Source organism: Dermacentor silvarum, chromosome 8, assembly GCF_013339745.2.
Source record: "Dermacentor silvarum isolate Dsil-2018 chromosome 8, BIME_Dsil_1.4, whole genome shotgun sequence".
Taxonomy (NCBI): Eukaryota; Metazoa; Arthropoda; class Arachnida; order Ixodida; family Ixodidae; genus Dermacentor; species Dermacentor silvarum.
Window position 1 is genome coordinate 166322724 of NC_051161.1, and position 18056 is coordinate 166340779.

At 48.4% G+C, this 18056-nt stretch overlaps 1 pseudogene; it reads right to left on the minus strand.

Annotated features, from left to right (window-relative positions):
* Nucleotides 1-1927: 1927 nt before the first annotated feature.
* LOC125947767 (uncharacterized) lies at nucleotides 1928-12972 on the minus strand (annotated as a pseudogene).
* Nucleotides 12973-18056: the final 5084 nt, after the last annotated feature.

Consider the following 18056-nt stretch of genomic DNA (forward strand, 5'->3'; position numbering starts at 1 on the left):
CTTGTTTTCAAGCCACAGCAAACGATGATCGTGTGGACTGGAAATCGGTGCCTTGTAACCACTTCCAGCACAGGAAGTATCATGGATATCAAACTATTCCTTTATGGTTTTCATAAAACGAATGGTGGCATCCGCGCCTATGAAATCGTGCCGGTCCCTATCTACACGGTAATTCTCCTGCAGATGTTGTACCGCCGCACACACCTGTGGCGAAAACACTTGGACAGCACGCAGCACATTTTGCTTTTCAAGATTCGTCGGATACACATGTTTCCGTGTTAGGTTGCGAGCAAGTTTCACAGTCATCGACTTCTGATACTCGTACAATTGCTGTACGTATGTACCACTTATAATGTCGCAGCCATCCGTGAGCTGCCTTTCGAGGAACTGGCTTCGGATATTTTTGATCACATGGCACGGGTCAAAGCTAAGGAAGATTACCCGGTCAGGGTCATGCGGGTGCGTGATAACCGTGCGCAAGGAGCCATTGCCCATGTGTTTGAACATCGTGGTGTTTGCCGAGTAGTTGTCGGTTACAATACGAACGATGTTGAAACCACACGACTCGACTGCGGCGATCACTTCTTTTGTCCATTGGAAAAGGTCTTTTCCACTCAGCTGCTTGGTGAAATAATATGAGCAAGGTATCTTATATTGACTGTTTGTGCCACACAGAACAAAGCACAAAACCCTGTTTGCCAAAATCCCCTGCGTGGTCGACGCGCTGTTGTCGGATCTGCCCTAAAAACCAAACACGGACTCTCCTTTTCTGTCATAGATGCATTTTGGCTTAATGCTTGCTTCATCAACAATTAATGATGCCATATGCTGCCTGCTGCTCAGAAGTGACGCTTCGTGAACCAGTCTTGTTCGCATTGCAGCACTCATTCCAGATGAGGTTGGGCTGGGGCCCATGTATTTTTGGAGGGTGCATTTTGCTGGTAAGTTTAGGAGCCCTGACGTTCGAGCATGGTCGTATCCCTTCGGCGAGAGAAGTCTCCATATGACACATTCTCGAATTACCTCTTCAGGGTACGTCAGATGCTGCTTCCCGTATCGTTCAATTTGGTGAATCAGGAACACTGCCTTTTTGTGTCCATTCTGCGAGTCCGCCTCGATTTTTCTCACCGAAGCAAGATGTTTGATTTCGCGATGGAATGCACTGCGCTGCTCTACCTTGACGAGTTTTTCTAGTAACTTCTGACCCTTGGAACGGTGGTATGACACTTGAGAGCGAAGCCTCGAGATAGTGGAGAGGTACCGGCTTGCACGTTGGTGATCGTTGTTCGTGGTTTGCGTGCTCATGCTTTTGGTGTCTTCGTGGCATTCCACAGACACACTGTCTTCCACAGGCAGCGATTCAAGCGGCTGGGCTTTCCGCTTGATTTGTTTTGGAGGAGGCACAACAGCCCGAGGAGCAGGTTCCTTGCGAGGCCTTTTTGCAGGAGGCATCATGTACGCCGGATAGCCTTGGAAAACTTTGGGCACAGCGCCAGGCAAAAGTTTCTTTATGCGCCACCCGGAAGCGTAGTCAGTGGGAAGGAAGTGCTGGCTACACACGACCGTTGACGGCGAATTATCGTTGATAGTTAAATCCTTTCTAGCAATGTTCCTTTGCCATTTGGCGCACAAATCTCCGTCACTCGGAAATTGGTGAAAAGAAACGCCTGGGCTTTTCCCAGGGCGCGAGCGGCAAAAGGGCACGCAGCAGTACACCATTTCGATGCCGGCCAGTCCACGTGTACCAGTTTAACCCGATGCACCCTGAAAATATTATAACGACGCAATCAGAAATCGATTGCTAAAATTATGCAGCTGAAGCGCACAACAAGTATACTTACTTGGTGAAATATAGCAGTGAATGTATTCATTGGTATCGGTGATATTCCACGGCAGATCCAAAACACGTGCGGCAAGCGTGGTCGGTTCACTCGGCCAGGGGCGAGGCGTCGACTGAGAAAGAGGAGGGTTGGGAGAGTAGAGGGTTGGTTCGACGTGCCCCCACTCGGCGAACGCTGCAACGAGCTGTCAAGAATTTGCCCTATTGTTCCCTCCTTGGGTGCGCAGGCCGTAAGGAAGTGCGCGCGTGCCGCCCCTATAGTCTGAACGGCCCCTCGATCTTTACGCTGGCTATGGGCAAGCAAACACTATGCTCCTCAACTACCTGCCGGATCCATGCACATTCCCCGGTGAAATCCTCAGGTTGCACATACGCAGGGTGGACGATGTCCATTGTCGCAGCCGAGTCTTTAAGTACCCTGCATGGCGTTCCGTTCACTGCGAGGTCGCGAAGGTGGGGCTCTAAGAGCGCCAAGTTGTCGTCGTCATTCACGAAAGAAAAAAACAATTCTAGGCTTTCTACAGCCGATCGCAAGGTGTCCAGGCTCCTGGCAACGGAAACAGACGACCGGTTTTCTAGCCTCAAACGGCTTTTTTGTTTTTCTTTCGTCTTTCACTGTGGTTTTATTCTCTCCGGAATTATCGGTCGGCGCGTCATTGGTCCCACCTCCAGCTTTCTCGTTGTGAAAGGGGCGCTTGTTTTCTTCTTTGCGGAATTTAGTGAAGGGCCTGACGCGTGTTTTCTCGGATTCGCGACGTACGGCGAATTCATCCGCTAGCACTGCAGCACGTTCTATGTCCTTTTCGCCCGACCTATTTTGAATCCACAGGCGCATCTCTTCGTTCAAGGACCCATAGAATTGCTCCATGCCGATTAGCTCAACAACCTTGTCGTGACAACCGAACGCGTCTTCCCCTTTTAGCCACTCAATTAGATTGACTTTCAGTTTATAACTGAAATCCTGAAAAGACTCGCCCGGTGTCCTAAATGCCTCCCGAAAACAGCGGCGGAAAGCCTCCGCTGAGAGCCGATATTTCCTTAGCAACGCAGCTTTTACTTTCTGATAATCCTCTGACTCGTCCTTCGTTAGCCTTGCAATTATTTCGGTTGCTTCGCCAGGAAGAACGGTCAGAATCTGTTGCGGCCAACTCTCTAGTGCCAACCCGTTTCTCTCGCAGGTTCGTTCAAAAATAATGAGAAACAATCCCATGTCATCGTTCACCTTGTACGACGGCATGAGATCCCTTATTTTCACTCTTGCTTCACCTGAACGCCTTTCATCTATGAAGAGGTTGTTTGCTGATTGCCTGGGCAGATCCCGCTGCACGTCTAGCTCTTTTAGCTTTAGTTCGTGAGTTCTCTGTTCCTCTCGTTCCCTTCTTTCTGCAGCTTCTTTTTGATCAGCTCTCTGCCTTTCTTCTGCAGCACTTTGTTCAGCTTTCTCAGCTCTTTGCCTTTCCTTTGCAGCATTTTGTTCAGCCTTCTCAGCTCGTTTCTCTATTTCTTCCCATGCTTCAGAAAATTTCGTCCTCAAGAGCTCCGCACTTCTCAATCGCCTCAATAAGCTGCGGGTTTCTCTGACTTTTCCCGACCTCAATTCCCAGCTCTTCACAAAGTAATAACAACTCTGGCTTTCTCCGTTTGCTCAAATCCATGGTCAATCCCGAACGAGGACTTTCTTACTGTACTGTGACGTGAGGAAGCTTTCAACAGAAGCCTGCACGTACAGAAACTAATTCACCGTTTTAGAAAACACACAAGCTAAAACCTGGCAAATTCTCAAAGAAAGTCAAGCGCTCACCATTCTGCTGAAGCCAGGACGAAGGGTGGAGCCATTGCTGCCAACCAGCTGATATAATCTCGACCGGGTGAGGTGGGTCGTCACCGCAGGAATCAGGCGACGACGATGAAGGCGGGCATCGTGATGATGAAAAATAGAAAAGATTGTATTCACTTCATTGGTACATGATTTTGACTCTATCCGAGTGTCGAGCGGTTCTGTTTAACACGGGGGCCAGGACGGCCTTAAATCCCCTCGGAGCTCCTCTCTCCGGTGGTCAAGTTGACGACCTCCTCTCCCTCGGGTCCTCCTTCTTGGTAGCTCGCCGTTTTCGTCTGCTCCTGTCGTAGAGGTGAGACGCTTTCTCGGGGATGAAGGGGATTATCTCGCCACAGGAAAAGCGCTCGGGCTTGCTTCCCACATTTCAGAGATACAGTTTCCAGGAAGATCATAACCTGCCGATGACTCCTTCGGGGAACTTGTAGAAGTTCCCAAAACTGCTTGGCCGCCATGTCAGTCTCCTCTCCTTTGGGCGGTTCAGGACTGTCGCTCAAATGCGGAAGTACTCTGTCGGGCGGTCAAGTTGACGACCTCCTCCCCTTCGGGTCCTCTTCTTTGGTAGCTCGCCCTTTGCGTCTGCTCCGGTCGTAGAGGTGCGACGCTTTCTCGGGGATGAAAGAGGATTATCTCGTCACGGGAAAGGCGCTCGGGCTTCTTTCCCACATTTGAGAGGTGCAGTTCCAAGCCGATCATAACAGAGGACAAAGATTCGAGTTTGTTACCTACGCTGCGCACGTTAGAATAGAAGACAGAGACCTGTTTACGATTCGGGTTAGTAATAAGCCATGACGTTGCTGCATGTGCACTGCTAGTACCCGTGGAAGAACGGTTGTTATTGTTAGTGACAGGAGCCACGCCTGAATGAAGTTCGCAAACCTGGTCAGTAGTAGGACAATACACGTAGGTTTTCCTATTTATATGCAGTTTGTTAAGACGAAGTGTGTACTGTTGGCTGCTATTCTTGCCGAATTCAATAAGTTTCTTTCGACATTGGCGTGTAGCTCGGCAAAAGTCCTCAGCCACAGATATACCTGTAACACGAAATTTTGAACGCTGAGCAAGTATGTTGTCCTTCAGTTTTGAGGAACCAAATTTTACTATTATTGTCCGTGTTTTGCCCAAGACGTGCGTACCCAGACGGTGTGCGCGTGAAATGCTGTCATCAGGAAACGTAAGATTTAAAATACGGGTGAGCGACTCACGAACATGGCACTCGGACTACGCCCAGTTTTCCGCAGGACTATCGACAAGCCCGTAAAAGATCAAGTTGTCACGTCGCGACCTATCCTCAAGTTCATCAAGTCGTGAATTTAGTATTACAGTTTCATTCTTAACACTGTTCACAATACCAGGTAGGTTCTCGTCATTCCGAAATGAATCAAACGATTCAACAACGGATTCGACCGCGGAAAGTCTGGTTGTTATGTCAGACACCTTTAGTTCCAGTTGTTCTTGATTCCGTCTTACTTCGGTTAGCATTTGCATCATCTCAGCATGACCTGCATCTACTTTTGACAATCGCAGCCAGAACGTCACTATCATTGGCAGGCCCTGGATTCGTTTCAACGTCGCCAGCCAACAACAACAACATGACAACATGCGCACATTCACTAACAATATCCAAAATAACTATTGGGCTTGGGAGGAGCTGCAGGCAAACATCATGTGAGCGTTTAGCATGTAAAGAGGGATATTTGCTGACCTGCACAACGAAGCAGAAAGGATTGAAAACCGGCTGCATAGCTGCTGCTCCTCCGTGCCCACTAAAGGGAAACGATGCCGGCGATGCGTTTAAATCTGTGGTGGTGACTGATGCCGTTGCCGACGACACTGTCCTGGTGAAGCCCGTCAATGTTGCCGTGTGCTCCCTCAGTGGCGAAGAAACGTTTGGAAAAGGCAGCACCGGTATCCTGGAAGATAGCGGTACGACAGCGACTGGTCCATCGGGCGGCAAGGGCGGCCATGCTGATAACAAGGCCTGCACAACGGAGCAGAAAGGATTGAAAACCAGCTGCATAGCTGCTGCTCCTCCGTGCCCACTCATCCAAAGAAGTTTTACGGACCAAGGGATCTGACAAAAAGCTGAATATCGCCGCAGCCTCAAAACCAAGCCTGGTATTCCCATTTCCGGCCTCTACTGGTATATGCGAACAACATTGTGATGTACGGTTTTACTGGCTACTTGTAAAGGCTGCTCGGATATTTAGCGTTTTCTGAGATCCTGTGGTCCGTAAACTTTCTTGGTCGATAGTACATACATATTGCATATTGAAGATGTAAAAGCGGTTTTCACGCTTACAAGATGAAGCAAATTGGTTAAAAAAACTTTTGAAGGATTTTAGTCGGAGTGAAGTTTCCATATTAGCCATGAAAAGCAAAACAAGGTAGAAGCAAGAAGAAGGCGCCAGAAACAAGAAGAAAGCGCCGTACCTCGCAAACAATACTGTTATTTGTCGGAACAAGGTTATTTCGGCCAATGTTGTGCAGCTACTGATTCTTGCGCAAGGCGTCACGCTTTCCTTGCGGTATCATAAAAACTGCATATCCGTCTTCACGCTTCTTGCTGGAGTTATATTGCTTATATGCGCAGCAGCACGGCATAGCGCTAGCAGACAGCGCACGAAACAGCGTGCAACTACAGTGTACTCGAATGTTTTACAGTGGGTCGAGCGGAGGCGCATCCTATTGCGCGTCGCGTACCCGTTTTGGAAGAAAGTAGCGGCGGCGCTGTCGTCGCCCGCACTTGAAGCGAGTGTGCGCCACTTCTGTGTCTGCACGTTGTTTTTCGATGTCGTCGTCGCGGAACATCGCTTCTTTCGCGCCTTTTTCTGCGTCAGTGTTTATGATGCCACCCAAGCAGCGGTTAAACCACTGTTATGCCACGTACACACTAGCGGCAAAACGCGCGCGGCGCGCCGCCGGCGGCAAGACGCGCGCCGAGAAAGCAGCCGCGAAACGGGTTTTTCTTGCCGCGGCATGGATCGCTCCTGGACCGATTTTTTGCAGTTTGCCGCGTGCCGCGGATGAAGGAGACTAATGAGAGCGGCCCGCTTCCGTGACGTGCGCGCGGGAAACTGGTGCCATGCGGACCCGCCCGACCGCTTGTTTCTAGTTTCGCACTATCATCTGCACGCGTCAGCTCCCGGATAGTTCGAGAAGGGGAGAGGAGTCTAGTCTGTCACGTGATTGCCGCAGCGGCGCGCCGCCGGTTGGTGTGGCCGCCCTGCCGCTGCTGCGTTTTGCCGCCGGCGGAGCGCCCCGCGCGTTTTGCCGCTAGTGTGTACGTGGCATTACGCGCCAGGCTGCGCAACTGGCTATGCAAGAACAGCCCAGGAGCGCAAGTTGTTGCTTTTTAAGGCTTTGAAAGATGAACACCAAAGGTTTCCTCATATTGGCAAAGCATAAAGCGCCATCAAAAAAGACAGGGACGTGACAGAGACACATGATAGCGCTGTACTGTGTATCTGTCACGTCCCAGTCTTTTTTGAATTGCGCCAAAGGCCATTAAGAGGGAACCGTACCAACTAGCCCAATAATCAGCCTTGTTGAACCAAAGGCTTGTTTGGCGGCGAAATCTCCGCAGGCTTGACAAGCCGCTGGACCCTGATTGAGCTGTTTGCGAACTGCACTTCGAGCCGCATTTTATCTTGAGGCATTATGTCCACATGATCAATGAAACTGAAGTTACAATTCCGAGGGGGACCCCAACGCTAGTTCCTAACGCTTGTACCACTTTTATATTAAATGGTAAACAAGTCTCGCCCGCCGTGGTTCCTCAGTGGTTACGGTGTTGGGCTGCTGAGCACGAGGTCGCGGGATCGAATCCCGGCCACGGCGGCCGCATTTCGATGGGGGCGAAATGCAGAAAACACCCGTGTACTTGCATTTAGGTGCACGTTAAAGAACCCCACGTGGTCCAAATTAATTCGGAGTCCCCCACTACGGCGTGTCTCATAATCAGATGGTCGTTTTGGCACGTATAACCCCATATACTATTATTATTGAACAAGTCTCGTGATGCAGCGCGGAGAAAGTCGCACCAACCCTTGAAGCTTAATTAGTCGCTTATGAGGGTAATTATACTAAGCTGTTGGACAGTGGTCGACTGAAAAGCTAACATATTGTGTAAATAAAAGTGCATTGGTTTGCTATATCACAACTTTCTTGCTGATTAATTGTTCATAACTCTAAGAGCAAATACACGCGAAGTGCCTCGAGCGGCCAGTCGCGCGCCAATTTTGCGTGTGTTCATGGGCTTCTATCACGGTCGAAAAAACACTGTTATGTAGCACGTATTGAGCAACAAAAACCTGTCTCTGCAGTTTTTCATGTTGCTCTGCAATTTTCTCATTGACAGTTTTCATTCATTGTAATAATTGAGAAGTTGTATAATTACGAATAATTATGTAAGTAGGCGGAATCCAAAAAAATAATCTGGGTTTCTCCAGGCGATGGCAAACAACATTACATTGGTTCTGTACCGCTACGTGGCATCTGCATATTTTAAAATCTTGCTGCATGATAGTTCGGACACCCTGCATATTGCAGTCGGCTATCCAGCTCAACCGCTCTCGAAAAGGGCGGTAAGCGTTCGCAAATACTCATTTTACGCTTTGCACGTTCGTATAAAAAACAGTGTCGACAATAAGCCAGGCAAACTGCAACGAATACCACTGCGAAATGTGAAGTATTGCGGTTATGTCTCTATATACCAGACGATTCCACAACTATATACAACACGCCCAAGCGACAGTATTTGAATTTTCCATATGCAAAACGAAGCCGCAAAGAATAAAAACCAGAAAGAAAAACATTTGTCCCTTGCTAGTCGTGCATTACTTCGTGTCGGTAAACTTCACGCGCCGAAAACGCCGGACGAAGTGGTTTCCTAACAGCGCGACGGCCCGAAAGCTGACGCGCTTTCAAGGACGACCGACTACAGCGCCGCCGCATCTTTCTTTCCCTCGAGGCCCTCTCCAGCAGAGGCGGTCGCGCCACTAGGAAACATTCTAGTCTCATTTCCCTCGCCTTTTTTCTTCGAAGCGCGCGCGTCCGAGACGTCGTCGTTGAAGCGTGCAGACACGAGCGTACAACAGTGAACAACGTTTATTGGTAACGAGGCTTTATATAGGCGCTGAAAGTGTGCGCAGAGAACGTGCGCAGTGGCAAGGAGGTGTGCCAGTGACGATGCATCAGCCTGCCGTGTGCAGTGGCAAGGAGGTTTGCCAGTGACGATGCATAAGCCTTCTTCCCCCTCAAGGCTGGTAACGATCTGGCGGGCGGCGGTTTCTGGTGGACCTGCGTAACATGTTCTCGCCAGGATCGGAATCTTTATTGGTATCGCAATTTGCGCCGCTGACGTGACTTGTAACTTGATTGTCCTCCGTATCTGGTCTGCTATCCGCGTCTGTCCCACCTGGGCTCTCGGGTGGTTCGCTTTCGATCACTGGTGCACCGGGTTCCCCAGCTTCGGTCTGCTGTGCGTCAACGCTGGGCTCTTGCTTGATTTTTGTTTCACAGGCGGCGAACCCAGAGTTAGTTTTCCTCGCTCTTAGCTGGTCGTAGTGCCGACGATGAAGCTCGCCATCTCCTGATTTGATGGTTGCCATGCGGTGGCCTTCGGGGGCCTGCACGACACCGGCCTTCCATCTGGCTCCAGTCCCGTAGTTCCTGTACCAAACAGTCTCCCACTTGGCGGATTGTTCCGGGGTGGTCGGTATCTGCGTGAGAATAAGGGCGGCATGACACGATGTTATCCAACTTGCATCTAGGCTCGAAACCAAGCAGCATGAAGGCTGGTGTTTTTCCACTGGGCAGAGGGGTGCGTCGATATTGAAGGAGAATTCGGTCCAATCGACCTTGCAGTGTGCCACTAGCATTCTTGCGTAGTCCCAGCTTAACCGTTCGCACTGCCCTCTCTGCTAATCCGTTTGATTGAGGATGATAAGGCGCGGTGCGAAGGTGGCAAATTCCGTTCTCTTTCATGAACGACTGAAACTGCGAACTAGTGAACTGTGGTCCATTGTCAGAAACCACGGTTCGGGGCAGGCCAAACCTACTAAACATTGATTGTAATGCTTCGATAGTACGTGCCGCGTTGGCTATCTTCATGGGGCTCACCTCTATCCATTTCGTATGCGAGTCAACTGCGATGAGCAACCTCTGTCCGTCAATCGGACCGGCATAGTCTATGTGCACCCTTGACCACTTTTCTCCAGTTTCCGGCCATGGCACAGACTCCTTGGCCGGTGGCATGCTGCAACATTGTACACATACAGGGCAAGTATTTACAACACGTTCAATGTCCCTGTCCAGCCCCGGATACCAACAGATTGACCGCGCAAGCTTCTTCATTGACGTCATTCCTTGATGTGTGTCGTGCAGCATGCGTAATACGGCATTCCGCGCAGCGACCGGAATTATTGCTCGATAGCCCCAGTAGACAATGTCATTACTGCACACAAGTTCGTGTTTTTTGAAAAAGAATGGATGCCAGTCTGGATTTAATCCCGGTAATTTCCTACGCCAGCCGTCGCGAATACAGCCAGCTACTTGTTTGAGGGTGCTGTCTGCTTTTGTCATCCGGGCCAAATCACTTGACGACATCAGCGTGGTCTCCAGTTGGTCAGCGAAAAGTACGTACTCACGGGCGTCGTCGTTGATGGACTCCACGGCACTGGCATCGTGCGGGCGGCGAGCCGGAAGGCGGCTCAGGGCATCTGCTACCTGAAGAGTGTTTCCTGCCTTGTACTCGATCTTGTAGGTGTACCCGCTGAGCAGTAAAGACCAACGTTGAATTCGCGCAGCTTCCAGCGCAGGTACGGGCTTCTCTGGGCTGAAAAGTCGCAGCAGTGGCTTGTGGTCTGTAATTACCGTGAAAGTGTTACCCAGTAGATATTCCCGAAATTTGGTCACGCCAAAGACTACTGCCAGCGCCTCACGCTCAATTTGTGCGTAATTCCGCTCTGCGGCAGTTAGAGTGCGCGAGCGGAACCCGACTGCTTCGCCTCTCCGTTGACCCGGTGGTATAACACAGCGCCGATGCCGTAAGACGACGCATCTGTTTCTAACACGAGGGGCTTTCCTGGATCATAGTGCGTGAGGAACTTGGTGTCTTTTATGAGGCGTTTCGTTGCTTCGAACGAGGCTTCTTGCCTTGCTCCCCACTGCCAACGAGCGTTTTTCTTTAACAATTCATAGAGCGGTGCAAGCACCGTTGCCAAGTTTCCAAGGAATGCATTGTAGTAGGTGACAAAGCCGATGAATGACCGTAGCTCAGACACACACGTCGGCCTTGGCATTCCCGATACGGCTTCAATGTTCTGCGCTTTAGGCAAAAGTCCGTCTGCGCATATCCGGTGCCCAAGAAACTCTACTTCTTTCTCTCGTATTTTGCATTTGCTTGGATGAAGTTTCACGCCGTAGTCACGAAACCTCTGGAAAACTTCGCGCAACTTATCGCAGTTATCTTGTTTCTCCACCACTACAACGTCGTCCAAGTAAACTTGAACGCCTGGTATTCCTTGAAGAATGGCTTCCATGCGTCTCTGGAAAATGGCTGGTGCGGACGCCACACCGAAAGGAAGCCGGTTGAAGCAGAATAGCCCCGTTTAACCACTAGAAGCCTTCTTGTTTTATCATCTAGGGGCAGCTTACTGTAAGCGTCCTTTAGATCGAGCGTGGAGAATACTTCACCTCCGCTTAAGTTAGCAAAGATGTCCTGAATTTTGGGCATAGGGTATTTTTCCGTGTGGCACGCAGCGTTGGCTGTGACCTTAAAGTCACCGCAAAGTTGTATTGACCCATTTTTCTTTACCGCCGGCACAAGGGGCGTTGCCCAGTCAGAGCAAGCAACTGGTGTCAAAATTCCAGTCTCAACGAGACGTTCTATTTCTCGGCTAACTGCTTCTCTCATTGCATAAGGCACGGCACGCGCCTTAAGAAAACGAGGTACGGCCCCTTCGCGCAAGCGCAACTCAACGGGTGGCCCTTTAATTACACCTAGCTCATCAGAGAATAAATCTTGAAACTCGCCTAATAATTGCCGCACCAGTAACGCGTCCTTAGAAGAGGACGGCTTACCGGGGGCGGCCTTGATTCCGACGGCGAGCACCTGCTTCCCGTGCTGTTCGAAGGCCTTGATGACATCCCGTCCGCACAAATCAGGCCCAGAGCATCCCAGTACTACCAAGGTAGCTTCCAGAGTGGTCCCGCCGTATGTTACTGAGACGTTCAGTTGGCCCTTCACGGGGGCGGGGGGGGGGGGGGAGTTGTCCGAGGAAACAGGTCAGTTGCAAGGTAGTCTTCTGGAGCAGAGGCCAGAGGTGACGGTACTTGGTGTAGGTGGGCCATGTGATGATCGTTACAGGAGAACCTGTGTCTACTTGCATTCGAAGAGCCACGCCATTCCATTCCAGGGTGCAAAAAAGTGGTTGAACCATGTTCACAGACGCCGCTTGCAAGTTGAGCAGGAATTGTTCATAGTCGTCATTGTCTGACCATTGTCCTTCACAGTGGGCTACTCTGTGCTGCTGATACTGGCGCTGCTGGCACACCCGAGCTAGGTGCCCTTGCCTCTTACAATTGAAACATTTAGCACGACGGAACTTGCATTTTCCCGCCGTATCACCGCTTGTGCTGCAGCATGTGCACGCCCCTTCGTGCCACCGGTCTTGCCTGTTCGCAGTTTCTCGCAGTGACGGAAATCTGCTTGGCTGGCCTTTGCTCTTCATCATAAGCATAGCGTGCACGTTGCCAGTATCTTGGGCGCTCGCCATCTCGTCTACGTTTGCAGCCGCCATCTCTGCAGCACGCGCTGCCTCTTCTGCCTCCCTCAGCGTGAGTTCCGTTTTTGCCAACAGTTTCCGACGCACATACGCGTCGCGCAGCCCACAGACAATGCGGTCTCTTAGCATCCTGTCGAGGGCGTCACCAAAATTACACCTGCTTGCAATCTTTCGTATCTCCACTATGAATTCGTTTGCCGACTCTCCTGCAAGCTGATTCCTTGTAAAGAACTTGTACGATTCTGCGATTTCGTCACATGTCGGAGCAAATCGCTCACCGAGGAACTTCACGGCCTCGTCGTATTGCAGGTCCTGTATCTTTGCCGGCGCGCAGCGCGCAGCCAGTAGATCCACTGTCCTCGTGCTCAAAGCTGTGATCAAATCGCCCTGCGCTTCTTCCCGTCCGTGACGTCGTGAACCTCGAAGTATGCTTCCAAACGCAGCTTGTAAGCCTCCCAGTTGTCCGCCTCCTCATCAAAAGCTGGTGGTCCCGCGTGCGCAGCCATGGTCGCAGAGCGACGGCCCTCGTCGCCACTGAAGCGTGCAGACACGAGCGTACAACAGTGAACAACGTTTATTGGTAACGAGGCTTTATATAGGCGCTGAAAGTGTGCGCAGAGAACGTGCGCAGTGGCAAGGAGGTGTGCCAGTGACGATGCATCAGTCGTCGATGCATTTCTCGCGATCGCGCGCGCAGTACTACGCAGGCGAACGTTCCCTATTAACATGGAGGTAAAAAATACTAAGAGGGAGCGTCACGTGATTCCACTAGCCTCGGCAAGCCAACCTCCTCTGAAGCCACCCCTCCCTCTCTCAGGGGCCCCGTGCGCGGTGCCTTTTGGGGCGGAATAGGCCCACAAGGTTGCCGGAACATTCGTGATTGTTTGGTACGTGGTAACTTTTAGTGGCGCCTGCCGTCACAGGCTTGGAGGCCCGTATGCGAGTGGTGGTCATGCGGCGGTTTTCTGCTACTGCGCGTCGTTCTTCGCTTCAAATGCGATGCCTTGAAACGTGGAGCAAGACTGCGGCGTCTGACTCATGAAGACAGAAAATTTTCAAGGCGTCACTTGCGCTTACCACCGCGGTTAGTGGAGTTGCCAGCGCTCGCGGCTCGAAACCCGTCCAGACGCCCGAGTGTGGTCTATTTTTCCTACGTACTCAAGTTTCGTCAAATCAGCCGTTGTGCACCTTAAGCTGTGGTGCGTATTATTTAGCTATTTTTTCGTCCCGCTGTCTTGCACCTAGAAAGAAACGATGTTTTGAGGGACACTTTTTTTGTGCATTTTCGCTTAATAAAAGGCTGGTGTGCGTGTTTTATTTTGAGAAATAATTTTTGTCACACTGTCTTGCACCTAGGAAGAAACCAGATATTTTGAAGGACACTTTTTTGTCGCATTTTCGCCTAATAAAAGGCTCTGGTGGGCGTGTTTCATTTTGAGAGAACTAAATAGCATTAGCCTGCATTCTAAACGCCGAAGTGATCGCCGTTTATTCAGATTTACGTGTACTATTTTGCAAGATTGTGTGGTGCGACGACGCTGTTGAGAGGCGCCTCGGGGATCCATTTTCGTTATATAATAAAGCAAATGGACGGAATTTGTGCATTATCTAGAGTTTATTCAGCTGTTTCCGAATGCGAGTATAGCCCCACAGCATAATTATGTCCTAGAATCAAACACTGCCAGGGGGACCCTTCTTCCTCTGCTCGTGTGAAACGGCATGAAAACTGAATACATAGCGGCAAGAGGAAAATGGCAGTATTCATTTGCACTTGCGGATTCATTGTGTTGCTGGTGCACTTGTACTATGGAAAGCACATTTTTATGACAACAGTAATTGTTTCGTTCTTTATTCAGTGTTTATCGCACCTATAGAAGCCAGAAAATTTCACACAAATACAGAAGGAAGCCACATTTATAATTTAAATGAAGTACATTGCAAAGATAATACACAAAAAAATTATAAACAGCAAGTAGGAAAACTTATTGTGCCACTGCTCTTCGGTATCAGTATTAGCATACTTATATGCCACAGGGCATTTGTATAATAATGTTATACAAAGTAAACTATATCACACGTAGTATTGATAGCTTTAATAAAACTGGTCAATGGGATCAGCTGTCTTTGAATGTAGCTGCAGTTTTGCTTACAATGCCTTGTATGCAACGCCGTCAATACAGGGCTATAATTGTATAATATTTATATCTGCGCTGTCCTCACAAATATCGAAAGGCTTCGGTGATCGTGCTTGTCAGAAAAGTAAGCAATACATATGCAGAAATTTAAGAAAGAGTGGTAGTTCACAAAGTCAAATTTGAAATAATTGATGCGAGGTCAGACCCACAAAGTAAGTATGTCAACATTAAAATACAATGCATTTTGCTGCAAGTAAAATGTACAGCAAAGCTTATGTTGTATCACATACCTACAATAAAGTTAGCACCGTCGAAGCTGGGCCAGCACACCGCAAAATTAGGACGCGACGGCTCTATTACGTTGTGAACCTCAAATGAATGAATATTTTACGGTATTTAAAACACTCATTGAGTGGTATACACCAAGTTTTTGTGGTTACAGTGAATCTGGCATCATAAAAGGCTATTGTAAAGGAAATGAACAGAGTGATCACATTAAATTATTTAAATAGTAACACCAACAGTATTCCAGGTGGCAGTGGCAAATTTCCACAAAGATCAGGTAAAAGACATACAGGATAAACATTAAAAAAACAATGTCATCCTCAAGCGTATACCTAGCTCACACGTAATCTATTGAGAGCATTCACAGCATGTCCATGTCATCACACAGTTTGCTCTAGTGAAACGTAGGCCAGCTAACCTACCGTCATTGTCCATACTGTTTAGCTTGGGCTGAACAGAACAATTGTTTAAGCAGAATTTGCATGCAAGCGATTCAAGCTACAGCATTCAGCAAGACAACAAACATGTACTTGCAGAATTTACAATAAGGTATCACATTTTCCATCTATAAAAGTTTGACATCTGCATACAATGCTCTTGAACAATATTTCCACTTTACAAAGTAACTCGAGAAACAAATACCTTAACATAAAACCTGGTGGGACAGCTGAAGTTGATGGCTAAAGGAATTAATTGTGTGGGCCATCATGAACATAATTCACCCACGAGAAAAAACTTGTGTAGCAATTTTTCCAGTACTGCGACCCGCAGGCACTCAAGCTCAGACACCCTGCCTGGGTCAGCAGAGTAACCATGATCCTGTAAAATTGCTTCTGTGAGTGGTTCACTGGCTGCAGGGCTTCTCTGAGCTGCAGTGAGGTTAATTACAACGATGGAGTATGGTTTTTTCAGAGGAGCGTACAAGGAGAATTTCGATGTGTTCCAATAGAAAGCAATTTCCGGCATCAATGTCCTTGACCTCATTACGAACTATCAGACGCTTCAATGCTGCTGCAAGCTGCTTTGCTGTTGGGTTGTCATTGCAGCCCCCAAATGATTTTATTGCAGCAAAAAAGTAACTCAAGGTGGTCCTGACTGAGCTTGGAAGACGGAAGATATGCCAATAGGTCATTTTCTTTAACCAAGTGGTTATATAGACGGTTGTCTAAGCACACCACAAAGCGAATGAAGCCCTGTCATTAGTTTACCAGCTGCAGACTCCCTAAGCGAGCAAAAGTAGGCCATAAGTTCTTTGACATGCGCAGTGACAGGAGCCACATTGTCAGGACACAGCGGTCCTTTCTAGTCTTCTTGCCTTGGATGTCTTGAATTTAAAATGTCAAATGCGTTGTGGACATGTCTGATAAACTCTTCTGTTGGCAAGGAATTTGAAAATTTTGAATTTTTTTGAGCTCTGCAGTCGCTAGAGCATCTGCTACCGATTGACTAAACGTTTGAGCCAACAATGAGACTTTCATGGGCTGGTTTTTCCAGGTAATATGTGCTTGTCTAAGTTTGTTTGCCAAGTGTAGGCCCTCTGTGTACTGGATTTCATGCAGCTCATCAATGTGTTTCAACAATATGAACTGTTTATTCGTATCACAATAGCCTTTTTATCAAGCAGGGTGTGCCATAGTAGCTTCAACATGTGACAGGGATCCAACATGGCAAATAAAAGCTTTTTTTGTCACTGGATGTGGAAAAGAAGCATCCAGCTCAGTCAAGTCCATCTTGCAGCCAAGGCTCTGCAGCAATGAAAAATTCGCTGCAGCGCCATCGCAGGTCAAACTCACAATGTGTGCACCTTTTTCGTGAGTGAAGCTAGCAGCTTGCAGCACCAAATTGCGCCTCTGCTCACCACCAAGGCCATGCACTAGAAAGTAGCCAATCGGCAGCTTCCATCTGCCATTGATTGCAACAAGCATTAAAACAAATGCATCTTTCGGAACTGGAAAGCTGTCATCATTGACATCAATGCCCATGTCAACATATCCATGGAAGCTTTTCCCATCCCACACTACTTCTCTGAATGGCCATCTCATCCACAACCAGATTGCATAATGTGGAGAGCCGTGCTTTACCTTGATAGCCAATGCAGTCATTGCCTCTTTTGAAAAGTCAGCACCCCTATCAATGGGTAGATATCATTTACACAGTGTCTTTGGATGCGGGAGGCATGTGTTGAAAACAGCTCGTACATATCTGTATGCTCTAGGGGAATAAAAATGCAAAGTCAGTGCAAATGGCCTGAGCTCTAGCGAGTAAGCGGGTGACATTGCTGGCACCAGACTTATGTGACAGTTGACGCATGAGCAAGTGTTTTTTTGCTCCACCAAGACTCTGAAATATGGCGACATCCTCATTTCCTAGAATGCGATTGTCAGATAAATCTTCTATGAAATTTTCGAGATGAGCAACCTTTTGAAAAAGCTGTTGATGGGATTGCCGTAGAGTCTTCATCTTCTTCTTGGTCACAGTTTGTAATTGTGTAACGCCATACTTCATGCCTCAGAAAGGCCTTTTCAGGTGCGTCTTCTGCTGGCTGTGGCTGCAAAATATAACGCGCTATAACAGGTGCGTGAGCGACCAACATTACACAGAGCACGTACGCCGAACAAATTAATTGTTGTGGCATACACTCTTGTGCAAGCTATGAAGAATATAATGCTTAGTTTTAGGTCATTACATTGCTCACGACGGTTTCCGTTTACACTTTTATAAACTTAAAAACTGTGGGGGCATAAAACTGCCATCCACACGAGCTTGCTAGTGCCACTTAATTTTGTTCGTTTATTTATTTGCTAAATACTGCAGGCCCATCTGGGCCCAGGCAGGAAAGGTAGAAGTACAAAACAACTAACACAGAAGAGGCCAATGTAGCATAGTTTAATGAGAGATGTTTTACAGAAGCCTTTAAGTTTGAGTGGGCAAAATATACTGAGCTCATATATCACGGCTCATTGTGACCGATCAAACATATAAAGAGCATAGAAAATTGTGAAAAACCTGTTGGTCTTCTAGTTATCGCGTCATTTGAATGGAAAAGAAAAATTGAAAAAGGATTATTGGCCAATAATTAGTGTTTATTGCAAACCCTGAGGAAACTCATACTGCTGTGGACGAATATCAATGTTTCAGTATTTAATTAGATGGTTGCCATGATCATTAAT